General features: G+C 40.4%; 1 long non-coding RNA gene across 1 annotated transcript in view; it reads right to left on the reverse strand.

Moving 5' to 3' along the window:
* LOC148150489 (uncharacterized) overlaps positions 1-22,541 on the reverse strand; it is a 165,701-nt gene that overhangs the window by 66,714 nt on the left and 76,446 nt on the right. The gene's annotated exons all lie outside the window — the stretch shown is intronic.

Raw genomic sequence — 22,541 nt, forward strand, 5'->3', positions numbered from 1 at the left:
ACAATCTGTCCTGTAAATTGAGATGAACATTAACGCACATTTTCTGAGTGTATCATGTATTGTACAATCTTTATCATTGAATAACAAAAAGGTGTTCTAGTTGTCTTTTGGTTGCCAGATGTTTGAAATAATTATATTTTAAATTTGGCAAGTTGAGAACTCTATTGGTTTAATTCTAGCAAGGTTGCCTTGGACAAAGGAAATAGTTTAGGCTGATCCCATTACGCTTCATTTGACTCTCTGATGCATCTGTGAATGTGGCTCTTGGAACATTCATGCATGAAATTATTTCCTTGTTGTTTACAGATAATACAAGAATGCAGGATATCTCTCTAATTTAGGTTATTCCCAGCTGTTGTATCTAAGATCCCCAATATGCTATTGGCATGACTTTTTTTGATTCCTTGCATAATTATTTTCTACCAAATTTTCAGGCAAGATCTTTGGATCTGGTCTACACAGATAGTCATTGATCTGTTATCAGTCTTCACATTTAGATTTATAAAAGTGGACTTATTTCTCAACCTCTTCCTGATCTGAATGGTTGTGAGAATTTCTGTTCTCGAGGAATATCATATCCAGACATTTCATGCAGTTGTCCAGTTGTTATGTGCCCTCAAAATCATCGGCAACAATAGACTATTTTCCAGCACTTCATTCTGTGCTCTTACTCTGGTGATTCATCTACTATCTTCTTGCTTTGTTTTGCACCTCATTTCCCTGTGATTGGTCTTTCCACAAGCTCTGAAGTTCAATCCATATGCATACAGCACATTTCTTTCTGCATATGAATTCATGTAGTCCTCCATACGCCTAATCAACTTTCTCTCTATTTGGAGTACATTCCCTTATTTCCGTTTTACTGCTCAATATTGCTGCCTTTCTGAACATTATTCATTTGAGTTGTCAATGCTTTTATCTGTTTGTTCTTTGCTCTGAGTGCTCTGGCAGTGTATACAACTGTGATGTTGTAAGTTTATCTTTTCCAGTAGTGCCTTTTGTACCTCAGGGTGTGTGTAGAACCGCAAATTAATTGGTCCATCAACTTTTCAGCTCTGTCTTTGAATTTACATTTTGTGTGTGTGTTTTTCAGTCTTGCTACAAAGTTGTCAATAAGCTCTCTTAATTCCTGTCTGAGGCATTTAAATTCACACTGGTAGATCCGATGACTAGACCTTGGCTGACGAAGGGTGCTGAATCGTTCAAGAATCTTGTTGCTGTCTTCAGCAAATGCTCAGCTGTTAAATGAATTGAATCCTAAATCTCATGACCACAGAAGGATGGAGCTGACCTTCTCTTCACTGCTAGTGTACTTTAGATAACAACTGAATGTCCGTATACACCTTTGCTTCGTTATTTTAATCAAACTCTTCAGATATGTTATGACACACCTCAGGGGCAACTAGGACATGGACCTGGACCTTCTGTCCTGGAGACAGAGGTGCTACCTTCTCAAGGGACTCCATGGCATCATTAGCATCCCAATTCATTCTCACTACAGCTGTGTACTAATTGCTGTGCTACTCAGTATTTTTTTTAATTTTTGCACAGTGCACTCATCTGGCACCAAAAAGAGTCAATTTTCTAAATCAACATCAAATTAATTTAAAACAATTACTCACAGTCACTTGCTGTGACCATACTCATTTCTTTTAAATAATAATGATGAATATTCATTAATTGCCTTAATTAATTCCCAGATGATTGGAAATATAAGCGAACATTTTTGTTAAATTCTCGCATTAGATTAATTAAATGTTGATAATGCTTTCATTAAAAGTGCCCCATCAGTTTCTGCTGTTAGATTTTGCTGTTTGAATTGTCTGATAAGTCTGGCTGTCAAACAAAAATCCCTGCATTTGTAAATGAAAAGCAATGTCTATACCTGTTCACTCCACTGATTAGCCTGAAATGGAAATTTTCAGGTAATGTAGCTGGAATTTATTTTTAGTCAGCTGTAGTCAATATGAATGCTTGGCTAAGCTCCAAAAATAGTTTGGATTTTGGCTCAGCAGATGGCTATTGATTAAAGAAGGATTAAAAATTAAAGGGGATATAACAACGGAATATGCATTTGATGCACTTTCTTGTTTGTTTACAAACATGTGATGCACTAGAAAGAATATAATTTTCCTGTGCAATGGGGTAGTCTTTTTTCTTCCCAGTATCAATTTTAGTAGTCTGAATTCAGGGTTTGACTCAATTGTTAGAGGCCATGTTCTTGTTATTGATTTTAAACTAATTCATATTACAAGCACATTGCTCCTGAGAACCATACAGAGTACGTTTGCTAATTGGCTTGTAGTTGTTAAGACTGTCCTTACTTACTCTTGGAGTCTGAAGCAAAGTTTGAAACCATCCAGACCACTTGCATCGATACAGGCATCAGAAAAAACTATGGGAAGCACAGCCCTGTCAACCCTGCAAAATCCTCCTTGCCAACTTCTCAAGACACGGGCCAAAACTGAGAGATAGCTGTCCTACTGACTAGTCTAGCAACAACCTGCCATCGTTATTCTCATGGAATCGTACCTTACAAACAATGAACCAGACAATATCATCATCACCATTCCTGAGTATGTGCTATGTCATCGCTGGTCAAACCCCGAAGGGTAATCAAACATCAGCAAGACAACATCCAACCAACTGAACCCTCCTCAGCTGATGAATCAGTGCTCCTCCACATTGAACATTACTTGAAGGAAGTACTGAGGAGAAGGACGCAGAAAGTATTCTGCATGGGTGACTTTGGTGCCTGCTTAGCAAGGTTAGATCTCATGGAATACAGGGAGAACTAGCCCATTTGGATACAGAACTGGCTCAAAGGTAGAAGACAGAAGGTGGTGGTGGAGGGTTGTTTTTCAGACTGGAGGCCTGTGACCAGTGGAGTGCCCCAAGGATCGGTGCTGGGTCCACTTCTTTTTGTCATTTATATAAATGATTTGGATGCGAGCATAAGAGGTAGCGTTAGTAAGTTTGCAGATGACACCAAAATTGGAGGTGTAGTGGGCAGCACAAAAGGTTACCTCAGATTACAACGGGATCTTGATCAGACGAGCCAGTGGCAGATGGAGTTTAATTCAGATAAATGTGAGGTGCTGCATTTTGGGAAAACAAATCTTAGCAGGACTTATACACTTAATGGTAAGGTCCTTGTGCTTCCAAGACACTTTGGAGCACAAGTTCATAGCTCCTTGAAAGTGGAGTCTCAAGTAGATAGAATAATGAAGAAGGCGTTTGGTATGCTTTCCTTTATTGGTCAGAGTATTGAATACAGGAGTTGGGGGATCATGTTGCGGTTGTACGGGACATTGGTTCGGCCACTGTTGGAATATTGCGTGCAATTCTGGTCTCCTTCCTATTGGAAAGATGTTGCAAAACTTGAAAGGGTTCAGAAAAGATTTACAAGGATGTTGCCAGAGTTGGAGGATTTGAACTATAGGAGAGGCTGAACAGGCTGGGGCTGTTTTCCTTGGAGTGTTGGAGCCTGAGGGGTGACCTTGTAGAGGTTTACATGATCATGAGGGGCATGGATAAGATAAATCGACAAAGTCTTTTCCCTGGGGTGGGGGAGTCTAGAACTAGAGGGTATGGGTTTAGGGTGAGAGGAGAAAGATATAAAAGAGACCTAAGGGGGAACCTTTTCACACACAAGGTGTGTGGAATGAGCTGCCAGAGGAAGTGGTGGAGGCTGGTACAATTGCAACATTTAAAAGGCATTTGGATGGGTATATGAATAGGAAGGGTTTGGAGGGATATGGACCGGGTGCTGGCAGATGGGACTAGATTGGGTTGGGATATCTAGTTGGAATGGACGGGTTGGACCGAAGGGTCTGTTTCCGTGCTGTACATCTCTATGACTTTGATTCTATGGTGTCCTTCAGCACAAGTGGCTTAGTAGCAACTTGAATGTCTGAGATGACCAAGTCTAAAGGACATAACTGCTTAACTGAGTCTAAGGTCCTTGTGCTTCCAAGACACTTTGGAGCACAAGTTCATAGCTCCTTGAAAGTGGAGTCTCAAGTAGATAGAATAATGAAGAAGGCGTTTGGTATGCTTTCCTTTATTGGTCAGAGTATTGAATACAGGAGTTGGGGGATCATGTTGCGGTTGTACGGGACATTGGTTCGGCCACTGTTGGAATATTGCGTGCAATTCTGGTCTCCTTCCTATTGGAAAGATGTTGCAAAACTTGAAAGGGTTCAGAAAAGATTTACAAGGATGTTGCCAGAGTTGGAGGATTTGAACTATAGGAGAGGCTGAACAGGCTGGGGCTGTTTTCCTTGGAGTGTTGGAGCCTGAGGGGTGACCTTGTAGAGGTTTACATGATCATGAGGGGCATGGATAAGATAAATCGACAAAGTCTTTTCCCTGGGGTGGGGGAGTCTAGAACTAGAGGGTATGGGTTTAGGGTGAGAGGAGAAAGATATAAAAGAGACCTAAGGGGGAACCTTTTCACACACAAGGTGTGTGGAATGAGCTGCCAGAGGAAGTGGTGGAGGCTGGTACAATTGCAACATTTAAAAGGCATTTGGATGGGTATATGAATAGGAAGGGTTTGGAGGGATATGGACCGGGTGCTGGCAGATGGGACTAGATTGGGTTGGGATATCTAGTTGGAATGGACGGGTTGGACCGAAGGGTCTGTTTCCGTGCTGTACATCTCTATGACTTTGATTCTATGGTGTCCTTCAGCACAAGTGGCTTAGTAGCAACTTGAATGTCTGAGATGACCAAGTCTAAAGGACATAACTGCTTAACTGAGTCTAATGCAAATTATGGGTCCAACAATAAAAGTGAACAATCTAATTGACCTTGCCCTCACAAAGTTACCAATCGCAGATGCATCAGTCCATGATAATATCAGTACGATGGCCATTGCATGGTCCTGTGGAAATGAAGTCTGATCTTCATCTTGAGAATACTTTAACATCATAGTGTTTGGCACTATCACTGCGCAAAATGGGACAGACTTCGTGCAGATCTAGCAATTGAAGACTGGGTGCCTGTGAGGCTCAGTGAGCCATCAGCAGCAGCAAAATCGTACTTTAACACAATCTGTATCTTCATGGCCTGACATTTCCCCTTCTCTACTATTGCCATCAAGCCAGTGGACCAACTCTGGTTCAATGAAGAGGGCAGGAAAGCATGCCAGGAGTAGCAGCAGGCATTTCGAAAAATGAGGTGAAGCTAAAACACAGGATTATTTGCAAACCAAACAATGGAAGTAATGTGCAATTGACAGGGCTAAACAATCCCACAACCAATAGATTTAAGCTTTGCAGTCCTGCCACATCCAGTTGTCAATTAAACAACTAACAGGAAATAGAGGCTCCAGAAATATGTCCATTCTCAGTGTCAGTGCAAAAAGCAAGGCTAATGTATTTGCATTCATCTTCAGCCAGAAGTGGCAAGTGGATGATCCATCTCAGCCTTGTCGTGAGGTCCCCAGCAAACAAAGGTGCAATTCGATTGCTTGGTGCAATTTAATGACCACCAGCTAGTGGCAAGGATATAGAGAAACAAATCTGCAAGGAAATTATACAGAGGTGTAAACATCATAAAGTAGCAATTGTGAGGGACTTTGATTATCTGTATCTCAACAGGGACCGTGATAATATAAGAGACAGCAAGGAGCTAGCACTCTTTGATTGTGCTGAGGAGGATTTCCTATAGCAGAGATGTGCCCAGTCCTGCAAGAAAGGAGACTGTTAGACCTAGTTCATGAGAATGATGGGGGTGGGGGACAAGTAGTTCAAGTTATCATGGAGGATCATTTAGGAACAATCATCATTGTATTATAAGGTTTAGGGTGATGATACGAAATTACATCGGTCAATCCATAGTAAGAACATTCAACTGGCTGAGTGCTGATTTATTAGGATAAGATTAGATTACTTACAGTGTGGAAACAGGCCCTTCGGCCCAGCAAGTCCACACCGACCCTCCGAAGAGCAACCCACCCAGACCCATTCCCCTACACCTAACACTACAGGAAATTTAGCATGGCCAATTCACCTAACCTGCACATTTTTGGACTGTGGGAGGAAACTGGAGCACACCCGCGTAGACACAAGGAGAATGTGCAAAATCCACACAGATAGTTGCCTGAGGCGGGAATTGAACCCAGGTCTCTAGCGCTGTGAGGCAGCAATGCTAATCACTGTGCCATCATGCTGTGGATAAGGACAGAGCTGACCCAGATAGACTGGAACCAAAGTTTGATGGGGGAAAATAGTAGTTGAACAATGGGCTACCTTCAAAAAGGAGATGGTTCAGATAAAGTCAACGTATAGTCTCTTAAAAGGATATTCTACAGTTCAGAGGACATCAAAGATATTGAAATTATGTTAAAGGGGAAAAAAGTGTACTCTGACAGTTATCAGAGAGTAAATACAGCTGACAATCAAGCTGAAAATAGAAAGTTCATAACAGAGTTAAAGAAAACGACATGAGAGGAAAAGAGAGATTATGAAAAAAGACTAGCAGATTACATAAAGGGAAAACCCAAAGTCTTATATGAGCACATCAATCATAAAAGGATGGTAAAAGGAACTGTAGGGCCAATTACTGACTAAAAGGGTGTTTATACTGAGAGGCAAGAGGCACGGCTGAATTGTTAAATGTACATTTGGCATCTCTCTTTGTTTATGAGGCAGAAGCTGCCAAGGCCATGTGACAAAGGAGGAAATTCAGTCACTAGAAGGGTTTCAAATTGATAAGGAGGAAGTATTAGGTAATCCATTGGTACTTAAGTTTGTTAAAACACTACAATCAGATGAAATGCATCCAACGTTAATTAAGGAAGTGGGAGCAGAAATTGGAAAGACTCTTAAGTATCAATTTTCCCTGGATTTGAGCATAGTGCCAGAAGATTAGAAAACTGAAAATATTAGGCTTTTATTCAAAACATGTTGTGAAGGTCAGCTGAGCAATGACAGTCCAGTCTATTTAATTTTAGTGGTGTGAAGAATTCTAGTAACAACCAATTATGATAAAATTAATAGCCACATGGAAAGCTGTGGATGGATATAAAAGCCGTTGTGTGAAGAGAACATCATCTCTAACTAAACTGCTGAAATTTTTTGAAGGGGTAACAGACAACATAAATGAAAAGCTGTTCATGTAGTGTACATGGACTTCCAAAAGACATTCAGAACAGCACATTACAACAGACTTATAACGACAGTTAAAGTTTTTGGAATAAAGGAGGCAGTAGCAACATGCATACAAATTGGCTGTAATAGTTAATGGGTACTTTTTGGGCTGGAGAAAAATTTGTAGTAGAGATTCCCAAGGACTAATATTGGGGTTTTGGCTTTTTCTGATATCTATTAATGATCTAGCTGTTGATGTGTTGAGGATGATTTCAAAGTTTGAGAATGACAAAGCACTTGTAGAATTGTACACTGTGAAAGAGTATGTACATAAGTCGCAAAAAAGTGTCAGGGCAGGGAGAGAAAACTGTTAATAAAGCATATAGCACTCCAGGTTTTATAACTAGGGACAGAGAGTACAAGAGAAGGGAGGCTATGATGAACTTATTTAAGACACTGGTTAAACCTTAGCTGGAATATAGTTCTGGGTACCACACAAGAAGGTTGTGAATGCATGAGAGAAAGTTCAAAACAGGTTTACAAGAATAGTTCCAGGGATGAGACACTTCAGATATGGGAGAGGTTGGGACAGTTTCCCTTTAAGGAGAGAAGGCTAAGAGAAGATGTGAAAGAAAATGTTAATACTCTGAAAGATGGATAGGGGAAACAGTTCCTAGGTGAAGATAAGGGGGTCACAGTTTAAAACATTTTGCGAAAGAAGCAAATGCAAAGTAAGAAAAAACCTTTGACCAAGTGAGTAGTTACATCTGGAATACAATGCATGGAAATCTGATGGAAGGAGGTTCAATTGAAGCATTCTAGAGAGCACTGGATGATTGCTTAACAATGAGCAATGTTATAGGGAAAAGGCAAGAGATTGGTAGCAAGTTAAAATGTTCAGAGAGCCTGTACAAACATGATGGGCCGAATGTTTAGATTAGAGTGGTGCTGGAAAAGCACAGCAGGTCAGGCAGTATCTGAGGAGCAGGAAAAATCGACGTTCCGGGCAAAAGCCGGGCAATAAGTTCATCATAGCCTCCCTTCTCTTATACTCTCTGTCCCTAGTTATAATCAGGAATAGAGGCAGGGAGCCTCCAGGGTGGAGAGATAAATGGGGGGAGGGGGTTGCTGGGGAGAAGGTAGCAAAGAGCACAATAGATGAATGGGGTGGGGATGGAGGTGATAGGTCAGAGGGGAAGTTAGAGTGAATAGGTGGAAAGGGAGATTGGCAGGTAGGACAGGTCATGAGGACAGTGCTGAGCTGGAAGGATGGAACTGGGGTTAGGTGGGGGGAGGGGAAATGAGGAAATTGGTGAAGTCCACATTAATGCCATGGGGTTGGAGTGTTCCGAGGCAGAAGATGAGGCGTTCTTCTTCCAGGGGTTGGGTGGTTAGGGAGCGACGGTGGAGGAGGCCCAGGACCTGCATGTCCTCAGCAGAGTGGGAGGGGGAGTTGAAATATTGGGCCACAGGACGGTGGGGTTGATTGGTGCGGGTGTCCCAGAGATGTTTCCTGAAGCGTTCTGCAAGGAGGCATCCAGTCTCCCCAATGTAGAGGAGACCACATCGGGAGCAACGGATACAATAAATGATATTAGTGGATGTGCAGGTGAAATTTTGATGGATGTGGAAAGCTCCTTTGGGGCCTTGGATGGAGGTGAGGGAGGAGGTGTTGGCGCAGGTTTTGCAATTCCTGTGGTGGCAGGGTAGGGTGTCAGAATGGGAGGGTCAGTTGTTGGGGGGGGTGTGGACCTGACCAGGTAGTCATTGAGGGAATGGTCTTTGCAGAAGGCGGAAAGGGGTGGGAAGGGAAATATATCTCTGGTGGTGGGGTCCATTTGGAGGTGGCGGAAATGTCAGTGGGTGATGTGGTTAATGCGAAGGTAGAAAGTGAGGACCAGGTACTTCTGTTCTTGTTACGGTTGGAGGGGTGGAGTTTGAGGGCAGAGGTGCAGGATGTGGATGAGGTGCATTGGAGGGCATCTTCAACCATATGGGAAGGGAAATTGTGATCTCTAAAGAAAGAGGCCATCTTGTGTGTTCTGTGGTGGAACTGGTCCTCCTGGGACCAGATACGGCGGAGGCGGAGGAATTGGGAATATGGGAAGGCATTTTTGCAGGAGGTAGGGTGGGAAGAGGTATAATCCAGGTAGCTGTGTGAGTCAGTGGGTTTGTAAAAAATGTCAGTGTCAAGTCGGTCGTCATCAATGGAGATGGAGAGGTCCAGGAAGGGGAGGGAGGTGTCAGAGATGGTCCAGGTAAACTTAAGGTTGGGGTGGAATGTGTTGGTGAAGTTGATGAACTGCTCAACCTCCTCACGGGAGCACGAGGTGGTGCAGATGCAGTCATCAATGTAGCAGAGGAAGAGATGGGGAGTTGTGCCAGTGTAACTACAGAAGACGGACTGTTCTATGTAGCCGACAAAGAGACAGGCATAGCTGGGGCCCATAGGGGTGCCCATGGCTACCCCTTTGGTCTGGAGGAAGTGGGAGGATTCGAAGGAGAAATTGTTAAGGGTGAGGACCAGTTCAGCCAAACAAATGAGAGTGTCAGTGGAAGGGTACTGATGGGGCTGAATGGGCTGAATGGCCTCCTTCTGTACAATAACGACTCTGTGATTCTGTGATCACAGATGTCAGTCTTCAACTACTTTAGCTTTGGCTCCACTAGGGATCTCGGCTCCTGCTATCCTTACAGTCTTTTCCAAACATGGGCAAAGAAGCTGAATTCCAATGATGAAGTAAGAATGACTGTCCTTGACACCAAGGCAACAGTTGCCCAAGTGTGGCATCAAGGAACCCTAGTAAAACTAAAGTCAATGTGAATCAGGAGGAAACTATACTCTGGCTAGGGTAGTACATAGCACAGTTATCTCGGTCCCAAGACATTACTACAGGAATACTCCATACCCAATCTTCATCATTCCATCCACCACCTTCAGCAATCACTTCCTTCACCCTAATACACTGTGACAGCAGTGTGTTTCACCTACAAGTAACAATCACTGCAGTAAGTCACCAAGATTCCTCTATAGTATCTTCCAAACATGCAGCCTCTATTACTTAAAAAGACAAGGACATCGGATAGATGGGAGCACCACCAACTAATTGTTCCCCTTTAAGTCAGCCAACCTCATGACTTGCAACTATATTGCTGTTTCACCATTGTCACTGGGTTAAATTCCTGGAACTTGTTTCCTATAGAATTGTAGGTGTCTCTATACCCAAAGGACTGCAGCAGCTCACTGTGATCTTTGTCAGAGTAATTGGGATTGGGAATGAATGCCAGCCAGCCAGTGACATCCATATCCTAATATGGAGGCACTGCTGCCTCACAGCGCCAGAGACCCGGGTTCAATTCCCGCCTCAGGTGACTCTCTGTGTGGAGTTTGCATGTTTTCCCCGTGTCTGCGTGGGTTTCCTCCGGGTGCCTCCCACAATCCAAAAATGTGCAGGTTAGGTGAATTGGCCATGCTAAATTGCCCGTAGTGTTAGGTGAAGGGGTAAATGTAGGGTCTGGGTGGGTTTCGCGTCAGTGTGGACTTGTTGGGCCGAAGGGCCTGTTTCCACACTGTAAGTAATCTAATCTAATCAAAAACAAAATTGCCACTGTTCAATTTTCTTCCTTCTCCCCCATATCGAGAGTAGATTGAAAGATTTTCATAAGCCCGAAAGCTATATTCACCCATCTCTTTTAGCAACCTGGGATGCAAGCGATTTGAACCAGACAATTTGTCTCCTTTCAACATGGCTAGATTTTTCAGTACCCTTCTTCCTAATTTTCATATTAATCATTATCTCTGCTATCTCCACCTCTGCTTTGTCTGGGTCAATACTTGGTCAATACTGATACAAGGTATATAATTAAGTACTCTCGCCTTTGCAAAGTTTAATAAAAAAACAGAAAAATGTGTTTTTTCAGAAGCAGACAAATCTGACACATTGTTACAGTAGTAATACTAGCAAAAATGCCATTGTAAGGTCTATGGTGTTCCTGACAGGTCAAGAAAAAAGTAATTCTTCGTTAAGAGAGATCAAGAAATGACATTATTCATAATTTCAGGAAAACAGTTTTTAATATAATTCTTTGGGCTCTTCAGGCCAGACATTATCCCTCAATTAATGCATGTACAGCAATTCCAGAACTCACATTCTCTGGTTTTTTTTCTCTGTTTATCTCTTCCAGTAGTTTCTAATTTTATTATTCCTCAGATAAGGGATGGCATTAAAATCTTAGAGGCTTTTTTTCACTGTAATCACCTTCTCTAGTTCATTGCATTCTTTTTGTCTTGATCTTGTCAACATAACATCAGTCCCAGCGTACATGCTTCTCAGATGATTTGTTTAATTGACATTTTTCATTCCTTGCAGCAATTTTTAAAAGAATATGACCACAAACAAAATTGAGGTTTGTACCCTTGAACATTCAGGATTCCAGCATTACCAGTTGTCTTAATTTAATGAGCTACGTTGTTAGCCTGAGGACTTGTACTAAGTGTATGTGTTATCAACACATCATCTGATCAAAAGCTATAATTCGCAAGGCAACCATTATTCACAGCATTGTTTTAGGTCATGATGATCACTATAGGTCACTATGTCAATGACATGTATCAACACAGCAGAATTCCTAACTATATTTTCAATTTTAATGCAGATTTTAAGCTTCACATTTTTTGTTTTATCCAAGTAATGGCTTGGTGTGAAACTATGACAGAGGGGCACAGATTTAGAATTTCAATTAGATCTTTGAAAAAGGTTTTTTAGACTTTGGAGTATTTGGGTGTGGCAGGGTGTTGGACAATGGAGTGGAGGGAGTAAGGGAGATACAGAAGGAAGGGAAATAGAAGGGAAAATAGAAGGGGGTCTTTTAGAATAATTTGAACAGCTTTCAATATATTTTTAGCAAAAACTAAATTGAGGCATTACACAACTACACAGCTTGTGCGGAAGTACCTTCCACCCGGAACAACCGTTTAGGTATATTGTGTAATGGAATTTTAGAACATTTCTTAGTCAGTATAATGCAAGGATATTTTGATGAATCAAAATGACTCATTAGCTGTTCTGAATTATTTACAATGAAGTTATTTGCTACAGAGAGAATATGCTTCCACAAGACAAGATGGCAGTTCTCAGCTTCTCATGGCCAAATGACCCCCTGTCAAAAGAATAAAATGTAAGAGCTTACAAGTGAATGGGAGGGAAGGAGAAAGAACAAAACAGAAGAAGAAGTAAAGAAATGATAACAAGATGGAAGCAGACATTGTGATCTGAATTAGCTGAAATCAATATTGAGTACAGAAGACTGTAGTGTGCCATGCTGTGCCATGCTGAAGGGTAAGGTGTTGTTCTCTGAGCTTGTTTAGAGCTTCTATATTTGCTTATCTTCTTTTTTTGCTTTGTTTGGTTGGGCTTTGTCTGATTGGGCTTTGTCTTATTTCTTTGTTTATCCTTTCTATGCTACAATCAAATGGTTTTTAATAATGATTCAAGCCTCATTTAGAAACAACTTTTATTTCCTAACTTCCTTTGACTGTTGCATTATTAAATCTTTTGTTATTTAATCTCTCTTGGTTTCCTCCAATCACAGACCTCTCTTTTATTTCTCCTGCTCCATTACTCCATCCACTGATTTAAAAACCCTTACAGTTTTATTTCTATTCAGTTCTAATGAAAGGTCATAAAAGTGAAACATTAAGTCTGGTTCTCTTCACAAGTGCTGTCTCACTTGCTCTTGTTTTCCAAGTTATTTTTTACTCTTATTTCAACATTCCAGTGTCTGTTGCTTTTCTATTAAGGAAATAGAGACTGATGTGTTCTGAAATAATTTTGCTATGGGGCACTATGTCTACAAGAGATGAGATTGGATCAAAAATGGATCCTTGGGCAACTCCAGATGTAACGTACAGGAGGGGCAAGTGCAGCATTTACATGCATATGAATGGATAGATAAGAATGAATCAAGCCTAGGCAGTCCCAGCCAATTGGACAACAAAGGACAAGCAGAGAAGGCTGACCAGAGCAAAGAAGGCTGAGAGAGGGATTACAATTTCTGAGGGCCATAGGTAGGGAGCATCTTTCCCTTTAGTAGAAGAGTCACCAACCAGGGGACATAGTTTTATGATAAGGAACAAGACATTTCGAAGGAATTTGAGGAAAGATCTTTGTTTTACCCAGGGGATTGTATGCATCTGGAACTCACTGCCTGAAAGGATGATGGAGGCAGGAGCACTTGAACACTTAAGAAGTATTTCAATGAGCATTTGAAACACCACAGCATAACAGGCTATAGGTCAAAAGCTGGCAAATGGAATTGGAATAGATGGATGTTTGATGACTGACAGAGACATTATAGGTTGAATGGCTATGACACGCATTGGAAAAGAGTGGTATGGAAAAGAGTAGTATGGTCAACTCTAGCGAAAGTTGCAGAAAGGTTGAGAAGCATGGCTCAGTGCACCACGATTATCGTGACATTTTTACTAGGGTTGTCTTAATGTGATTTCAGGGATGGAACCTGGTAGAATAGGTTCAAAATGAACCAAACTGTAAAATGGGCATGGATATTGAAAACCTTGATATTTTCCAGGACTTTCTTAAGGAGGTCTTCTTCTTCCAAACCAGGAGAGAACATTCCACGTCTCCTCAACTGGAAGTAAGTGAAAAGGCAGCAGTTGCAGACATGGTAACCAATATAAATAGGAAATAAAAATGTATACTTCGATTTATAAGAGATGTAATCTCTTTATGGAAACAGCCTGGATAAATCAGAAAAATGAGAACAGTAAAGTTTTGGGAATAAGCCCAACTATATTGAGACATTTCCAAATAGCATTAATTTCCAGGATTATCTAGTTTCCAAAGAGCATTCAGAAAGCCCACAATATTGGTTGGGGAGAAGCTATGACTGAAACTTACTGCACATGTACTTCTTTTGTTTGTTGGTAATTTATAAGTAATCGTGCAATGAAGATGTCTCTTTAAATGCATAAATTTAGCAATGTTTAAAATGTTGAAAAACCCCATTTGAAATAAGTTCATTTCTGGTTTTCTGTGGAGACAGGTTTTGCAATTCCCATTGTATCCAGCCTATTAATGAGAAAGACCAAATTCAGGTTACATTCTTTTCCACAAAAATGTCAACACAGGTCTCCCTGGAAGCATTTGGTAAACTTCCTGGGATAATTTGTGGGAAGATGGTTGAGTGATCAAAATGTCACTGAACTAATAACCAAAAAGCTCTGACCTATGCTCTGGAGTCAGGTGTGTAAATCCCATTTGCTGAAAAGTAGATCCAATTCATAAATCTGGAGTTGAAGACTAGCCTCAGTAATGGCAATCTTGACAATTGTCACTGATTGTCAAAAAGACCTATTTGGTTCACTAATGTCTCTTATAAAAGGAAATCTTCCATTCATACCTGGTCTGGCCTACATGTGACTCCTGGCCCACAGCTATGTGGTTAACCCAAATATCAAATTAAAGAACTTATTCCATTATTTCAAAGAGCAGCACCCAGAGGAAAAATATAACAAGGCCTGGAAATGAATGTAGTGGAGTTCCATTTTGAAATATACAACTCAGGCCAGTAAGTGTCATTTGCAAATTGTATTGGCTTGTATTTCTGGCAGGGGAGTTAGCCCCATTGTTTTGACCAATATTTATTCTTCAATCAACTTCGCTGAAATTGTATCATTACAATATTGCTCATGGCATCTAGCTATGTAAAAACATTTTGGCAAATTTTCTACATTGCAAAAGTAACTCCACTTCATTGGTTTCAGAGTACTTTGGGATGTGCTGGGGTGATGAAAGGTGCTATATAAACATTATCTGTTTTAAATTCTTCCTTCCAAGTAACAGATGGAGTCCATGGTTGGCCATATATTTGTACTTGACAGGCTTCGTTGACTTGGAGATTCTTGACTCGTTTAAACCTAGAAGATAGGCTCAGGTGGCAAACAAGTATCCTAAAGGAGCTCACCAGCTTGAAGCATGAAAACTAGGCTTGACTTCCTTATCATAAGTTAAGGATCCAATAGTGGTGTGGGTCACAGGTATGGTATTCCACCAGCACCGATTATTTTGTTGTCTCAAGAAATATTTCAAGGCTTTCTTTCAAAAGTTACTTCTCTTCCATTACATCAGAGGCTCAGATCATTCTCTACCTAAAATGGCAAAAGGGTTCATATTTTCATATTAAACAGGACGTGGCATCGACAATAACAGCAACGTACACTTACAGTGATAGGGCCACTAGCATAGTAACATACGACAACATGTTTCATAGGAGCATTAACCATCGGGACAGAAATATCTTAAAGGACAAAAGAGACAAAGAGAGATAGAGTGATTTATGGAAGGAATTCCAGAAAAACTGTTTGGGGCAGTTTAATGTACAGCTACTAATGGTGGTGTGATTAAGATCAGGGATGCCCAAGAGGATAGAAGTAGGAGAAAACCAAAGTCTCAAAGGTAGGTACTTTGGGCACACCACAGTAGGTACCTTTGATAATGGATTCAGCAGCATCAACAGAATGTTAAAGTGACTGACCCCATTTGAAGATCATTACCACCCAGTTAACACCAGATAAATGCAGTCACAATCGACTCCAGAATGCATTTTTGCTGTTATATTTCTATTAAGATCAACTGCTTCACTAATGAATGTTGAGTTTTAATGAGGTGATCTTTTATTCTGTGGTTCCATCATCTTTACCATCAAGTACCCATTGCAACAAAAGTACAACCTCAGAATGTTCTTATAGGCTAGTTATGAAACTGGGAATTATCTTACTTTAACAAGGCATTATTATGGAAAACTTTCTCTTAAGTGAGTGTCTAGATATTGAATAAATGATATAGTAGGTTTTTTTTTTAATTAATGCATCCCCAACGGCTTTATTCTTTATTTCACCAATCACTAAGTGATTAGATACAGTACAGTTTACCATGGTCTAAAGTTTCCAATGTTGTGTGTGACTATTTCCAGTTGTTCATGTTTTCTGATGATGTCCAAACTGTCTGGAAATATCAAACATTTCATCTGTTTTTGTGAGACCACCGGTCCTCGTGATGGGATCAGAATTGGGTATCGCTTCTGTTCAGTTAGTCAATGGCCGGCAATTTGTGACCTCACAGTAGCCAACCAATCAGCTCAGCGAAGGTACACGGGTTATCCAATTGAACTGAAGAGGTAGCGAGTGAGATGGTGAATTTGGCACCAACCTCATGCCAGTTGTCTGTGCCACCTGCTGCTGCCAAGTGGCCTCTGCCTGCCTGCCACAATGAAGGAACTGAATAAAAGCCTGGAAGACATTAGGGAGCAGCGTGTCCCCACTTAGCCAAGCAAACCTGGACAGTGACAGCACAGACAATCAACAGCCATGAGTTCACCCAGAGCAACTGAATCCAGCATTACAAAATCTGAATGCTCCAGTGAGGGAAGTACTACATAGCTCTTTTCTCACTGGAGGTTGTCTGATAGAGCACGTCTGGTAGAGAAGAGTAGGTCATTAGCTGGCAATGGAGCAAGATAGCGCACATCCTGTCAGCAGCAATGAGTCATTTTGGTAAGAGATGCCTGGATGTCATTATTGACTCCCATAAGAACACAAGAAATAGAATGAGGATTACACCACTTGCTCCCTTGACTCTGTTCCACTCTCCAGTATGATCATGCCTAATCAGATTGTAATCTTAACTCCACCATCTTGCCTGCCTCATAAACATCGACACCGATGTAGATCAAAAGTCTATCTAATTTAACCTTGAATATATTCAATGCCAGAGCCTCAGTTGTTCTGCGGGGTAGAAAATACCAAAGATTAATGATTCTCTGAAAGAAGCAGTTTCACCTTATCTCTATCTTAATTAGGAGATAACTTAGTTTGAATCTTATCTCACTAGATCCTGTGAAGCAGAGAAGTTTTCTCAGTATCCACTTTGTCAAGTCCCCTCAGAATCCTACCTGTTTCAGTAATATAATTGCTCATTCTTCCAAATTCAAATGAATATAGTTCTATCTAGTTAACCTGCCCAATTATTAGATTACCTACAGCATAGAAACAGGCCCTTCGGCCCAACAAGTCCGTACCGACCCTCCGAAAAGTAACCCACCCAGACCCATTCCCCACATTTACCCCTGACTAATGCACCTAACACTATGGGCAATTTAGTATGTCCAATTCATCTGACCTGCACATTTCTTTGGATTGTGGGAGGAAACCGGAGCACCCGGAGGAAACCCACGCAGACAACATGCAAACTCCACACAGACAGTTGCTCAAGGCTAGAATCGAACCCAGGTACCTGGTGCTGTGAGGCAGCAGTGCTAACCACTGAGCCACCATGCCACCCAAACTGATTCCTTACTCATAAGACAACCAGTTTATCTCAGGAATCAACTTGTCTCCAATTTTTCTGATGAAAATGTTTATTCATTCCATGTGTATTTTGACCAGTGCAGATGCTTGGTTCATTGTCTGATGATACTTCACCACAAACTGCTTCTTGCAGTTTTTGTCAGTAATGACTTGTGATTGCCTTCCACCCTCAGAAATAGTCAAAGAAACAGGTCCTAAGTCTACCTCAACCAAATTTCAAACAAACACATGCTGTTGGCATTCTAAAACATATTAGTTAACTGGCACCCTCAATGCAAATAAGAAAGTAGACTGACCTGTACATAATGTGGTTTTACCAATAACCCATACAGCTGGAGCAAGACTTCCTTATTTTTATACTCCATTCCTTTTGCTAAAAAGGGCATTTCATTTATCTTCCTAATTACTTGATATAGCTGTGTGCTGATGTTATATGATTCTCTATAAGGGCATCCAAAATATGCTCAAACACAGCATTTTGCAGTCTCTCCCCAATTAAATAATATTCTGCTTTCTTATTCTTCCCATCAGAGGTGACAACCTCGGATTTTTCCACATTATTTTCTATCTTTTCAATTGGAAAAGCAAATGGATATTTTAACATCTTCCTTTTAGTTCCCAATCTAAAAGTTACATCCTTAAAAGATAGGAATAACTTAAGCAGATATTTTCATAACACTATCATTTATGATCACCATTATCTGGAGTATACTCTAATATGAGGTAATTAATTAATCTTGTCTCATTATACATTATCAGGCATAACATGGCATATTTCCTTAATGCATTATTCCAAGAACTTTCTCAAACATGAACTCACCATAAAGGCCACATTTGCAAACTTGATTTGTCCAATCGATATCTTTCTAACAAACCCTCATTATTCCTTAAAATTCACTATGTATTTAAAACACTGAAAACATGAGCAGGGGTAGGCAATTCATCCCTCCAAATCTGCTCTGCCATTTTAAATGATCATGACTGGTCATCCAACTTAACAGCCTGTTCCCACTTTCTCCCCATACCTTTTTGTGGTGCAGTGGGGATCATCCCTACCTCCAAGTCAGAAATCCAAGTTCATGTCCCAACCTCAGAAACAGATGGTTGTGGAAAGTGAGAGGTCAAGTGTCAGTTTAAAAACCCTTCCGAAACCATACCAATGTCAGATAGTAAGTGTAGGAAAGATTTCTGGGCAGCCACATGATAGAAAGCAAGTTGAAGCCTCGATTATCAGAGTGAAGTAGGTGAGGTGAGGACCCTTGAGACAGTCAGCATCACCGAGAGTGAGTGAGTGGGTGAAGTGAGGATACCAAGACAGAGCTGGACTTATTGGTGCTGATTAGAATAGGTTCTTGCTCTACTACAGGGAAAGGAAATAGCTGTTTAGTGAGTCTCTAGTGAATGGTTAAGGTCTTTTCTCGTCTTGAGCTTTGAAATGACAGTTACATTTATAGTAAATTTAATATAATATATAAAATGCAACATAATTAAGTGAACAATTTTAGTTAGATAATTAGAATTTATTCAGATAGTGCATTGTATCATATGGGAACTCCTGAATATCATTGTGATCCAAAGGAAATACGTCTGTAATAAGTGTTTGAAGTTCAGGCAGATTCAGCTCTGAGTTTATAAACCATCAAGAGGACATGATCTCAGAATGAGAGGCTGCACATTTAAGACAGAGATAAGAAGGAATTTTTACTCGCAGAGGAATCTGTAGAATTCTTTACTGCAGAGGGCAGTCAGGTTGAGCCTCCCTGTGTATTCCAGAGTAATATATGCTGCAGATTAAAGGGGAGCCTGCAGATGCGCTATACTTGGATTTCGAAAAGGCATTTGTGAGATGCCACGTCAAAGGTTATTACGGAAAATAAAAGTTTATGGTGGAATGGAAAACATAATTTGCATTGGCAGAGGATTGGCTCACTAACAGGAAACAGAGAGTTTGAATAAATGGGTCTTTGTTCGATTGGCAAAATAGGACGAGTGGAGGTCTATACAGGGCTCTCAACTTTTTAAAATTCACATTAATGACTTAAAGAGAGTGAAAGCATGTTAGCTATCCTTGCAGATGATACCAGTTTAGCAAGGAAAGTTGTGAAGAAGACATAAGAATGTTGCAGACAGGTATAGGTAGGTTGAGTGAGTTAGTAAAAAAAAAATTGACATTAGGAGTTTAAAGTTGAAAAATTGAACTTGTTCATTTTGGCAAGAAGAACGAAAAAGTAGAGTATTACTCAAATAGAAAACAACAGCAAAATTCAGAAATGCAGAGGAATTTAGGTGTTCTGGTGTATGAGTCACTGATAGTCCGTAGGCAGATACAGTAATGTTCAAGAAGACTAATGGGATGCTTTCTTTATTACGAGAGAAATGAACATATAATTAAGGAAATTCTGCTGGAAATCTGGATCTTACTACATGTAAGGGTAGAAGGGGAAGAAGTGTTTAGATGTATATGTGTGAAAAGGCATACCAGGTTATGGGCCAAGTCGTGAAAAATAGGATTAGGTGTTAGTTGGTTGTTTTTGACTGGTGCAGACATAATGGGCTGAAGGGCCTTTTTCCTGTGCTTTAAGATCTCTATGACAAGATATCAGTGAAACCACATCTCAAACATCGTGTACAATTTTGATCCCCTTTTTGAGGAGAAACGTAAATGCATTAGAGGCAGTTCAAAGATGGTTTATTCGAGTGATTAAACAGAAAGGGCTGGAGACACACAGCAGGCTGAGCAGCATCATAAAGGTAATGTTTCAAGTATGAAATAATTCTTCCTCAAAAATGAAGGCAGGCAGGAAATTAACTTTCTTTATGCCATTGATCTTCTGTCGTAGCAGGATCAGATAGTGAGGTTGCCCAGAGCAAAAGACAAAACAAGTGTGTTTGTGGTGCCACAAAACACGTCTTCACTTCCCCTGCTTTGTCAGCATTTCTCATCATGCAACATTAATGTCACATTATCTTTGTTTTTCTATTCACAGTTGCTACCAGACCAGCTGAATTTCTCCAGCACTTTCTGCTTTTGTTCCATATCTCCAACACCTACAATATTTTATTTTTATATTGCTAGATTGATAGCTGGAATGAGTGAGTAGATTTGTGAGGCAAGGTTAGACAGGCTAAGCTTGTTTCCACTGAAGTTTAGAAATTTGAAAAGTTGTTTGAAGTATATGTGATTCTGAATGGTTTTGACAAGGTGGGTGTAAAAAGGATGTTTTCTTTTCGTGGATATGTAACAGAAATAAGGGGCACTGATTTAACGTTGGGGGTCACCATTTCAGGACAGACATGAGGAGAGTATTTTTTATCAGAAAGGATTCTGTGACTGTGGAACTCTTTGCCTCAGAAAACAGTGGAGGCAGCATCATTAAATATTTTTAAAACTGAAGTGGATAGATTCTTGTTAATCAACAGAATCAGAGTTTAATGGAGGAAGATAGAAATGTGGAATTTGAAATACAAACAGATTGAATGATGGAGAAATGGTTTACTTCTGCTCCTAATTCATACATCCATATGTTCATACCTCCAAACTACAATGTATATGTTGCCACTTCCTTCACTGGTTAAAGTTCTCTACAGCCCTTTATACCCTTTCCAGAGAGACCTTAATTGCAATTTAGCTCACATTCAGCTCTTTTGAGTTGTAAGTCTTATTTCTGTTCCAGTAATTGAGTCAGTTTCCCATGAAATGGAACGACTTCTTTCCACAGCAGTTGTTCAGTCATGCATTCACTATCCTGATCTTTTTATCCTTAAGCTAATTTGCACGTAGCTCGGGTTGTAATTCAGAGATTATTAGCTTCTGATCCTCAGCAGACCTCCTCCCTGTTCTTTCCTATATAGTTGGTTTTGATACGGATCACAACAACTGCTCTTTCCCTCTCTCTTTCCAAGTTCCTATACAGTCACATTGAAATTTCATTTATCCTGGCAGTGGGTAGGATTGCTTGGATCCCTGAATGTGACTGCAATGGCTAAAAAGAGGCAATAAAAGACTAATGGTTGATAAAATAAAGGAAAATCCTGCATCATTTCATAAGTGCATTTAGCATAAAAGGATAACTACAGTAAGAGTAGGGCCCAGTAAGGACCACAAAGGCAGTTTATGTGTGGAGCCAGAAGACATGAAGAAAGAGTGTTCTAAATAAATCTGTTTGTATTTCAAATTCCACATCTCTGTCTTCCCCCATTAAACTCTGATTCTGTTGATTAACAAGAATCTATCCACTTCAGTTTTAAAAATATTTCATGATGCTACTTCCACTGTTTTCTGAGGCAAAGAGTTCCACAGTCACAGAATTCTTTCTGATAAAAAATACTCTCCTCTTGTCTATCCTGAAATGGTGACCCCCAATGTTAAATCAGTGCCCCTTATTTCTGTTACATATCCACGAAAAGAAAACATCCTTTTTACACCCACCTTGTTAAAACCATTCAGAATCACATATACTTCAAACAACTTTTCAAATTTCTAAACTCCAGTGGAAACAAGCTTAGCCTGTTGGTGTTGACTAGTGAGAGGTAAAATGGGGGTATAGAGATCAGGGAGAAGGGCTGTGATATATATACTTAAGAAATTAGCATAGACAGAAAGGACTGTGATATACTTAAGAAATTAGCATAGACAGAGAGGAAGTTCTGAATAGTCTGGCAAGCATAAAAATAAAAAAATCTCCAGAGCTGAATGACATGTGTCCCAAGTTGTGAGACAAGGAGGGAGTTAGTAGAGGTGTTGACAATAATTTTTAATTCTTTCCTGGCAATAGGAGAGGTGCCAGAGTTCTAGAGTTCAGCCAACGTCCATTAATCAAAAAGGGAGCAAGAGATAAAACAAGAACCTACCAGCCGGTCAGTCTAACCTCAGTGTTGGGGAATCTATTGGAAGCAAGTCTGACAGACAGAAATAATTTGCACTTGGAGAGGCAGGGATTAATCAAGAACAGTTAGCCTGGTTTTTATTAAGGGGAGGTCATGCCTGACCAACTTAATTGAATTTTTCTAAGAATTAAAAGTGTATTGAGAGCGATGAATATGACGTAGTCTACTTG

The sequence above is a fragment of the Chiloscyllium plagiosum genome, unplaced genomic scaffold, assembly GCF_037043375.1.
Source record: "Chiloscyllium plagiosum isolate Xiang-an unplaced genomic scaffold, Cpla_swu_hap1 HiC_scaffold_4, whole genome shotgun sequence".
NCBI lineage: Eukaryota > Metazoa > Chordata > Chondrichthyes > Orectolobiformes > Hemiscylliidae > Chiloscyllium > Chiloscyllium plagiosum.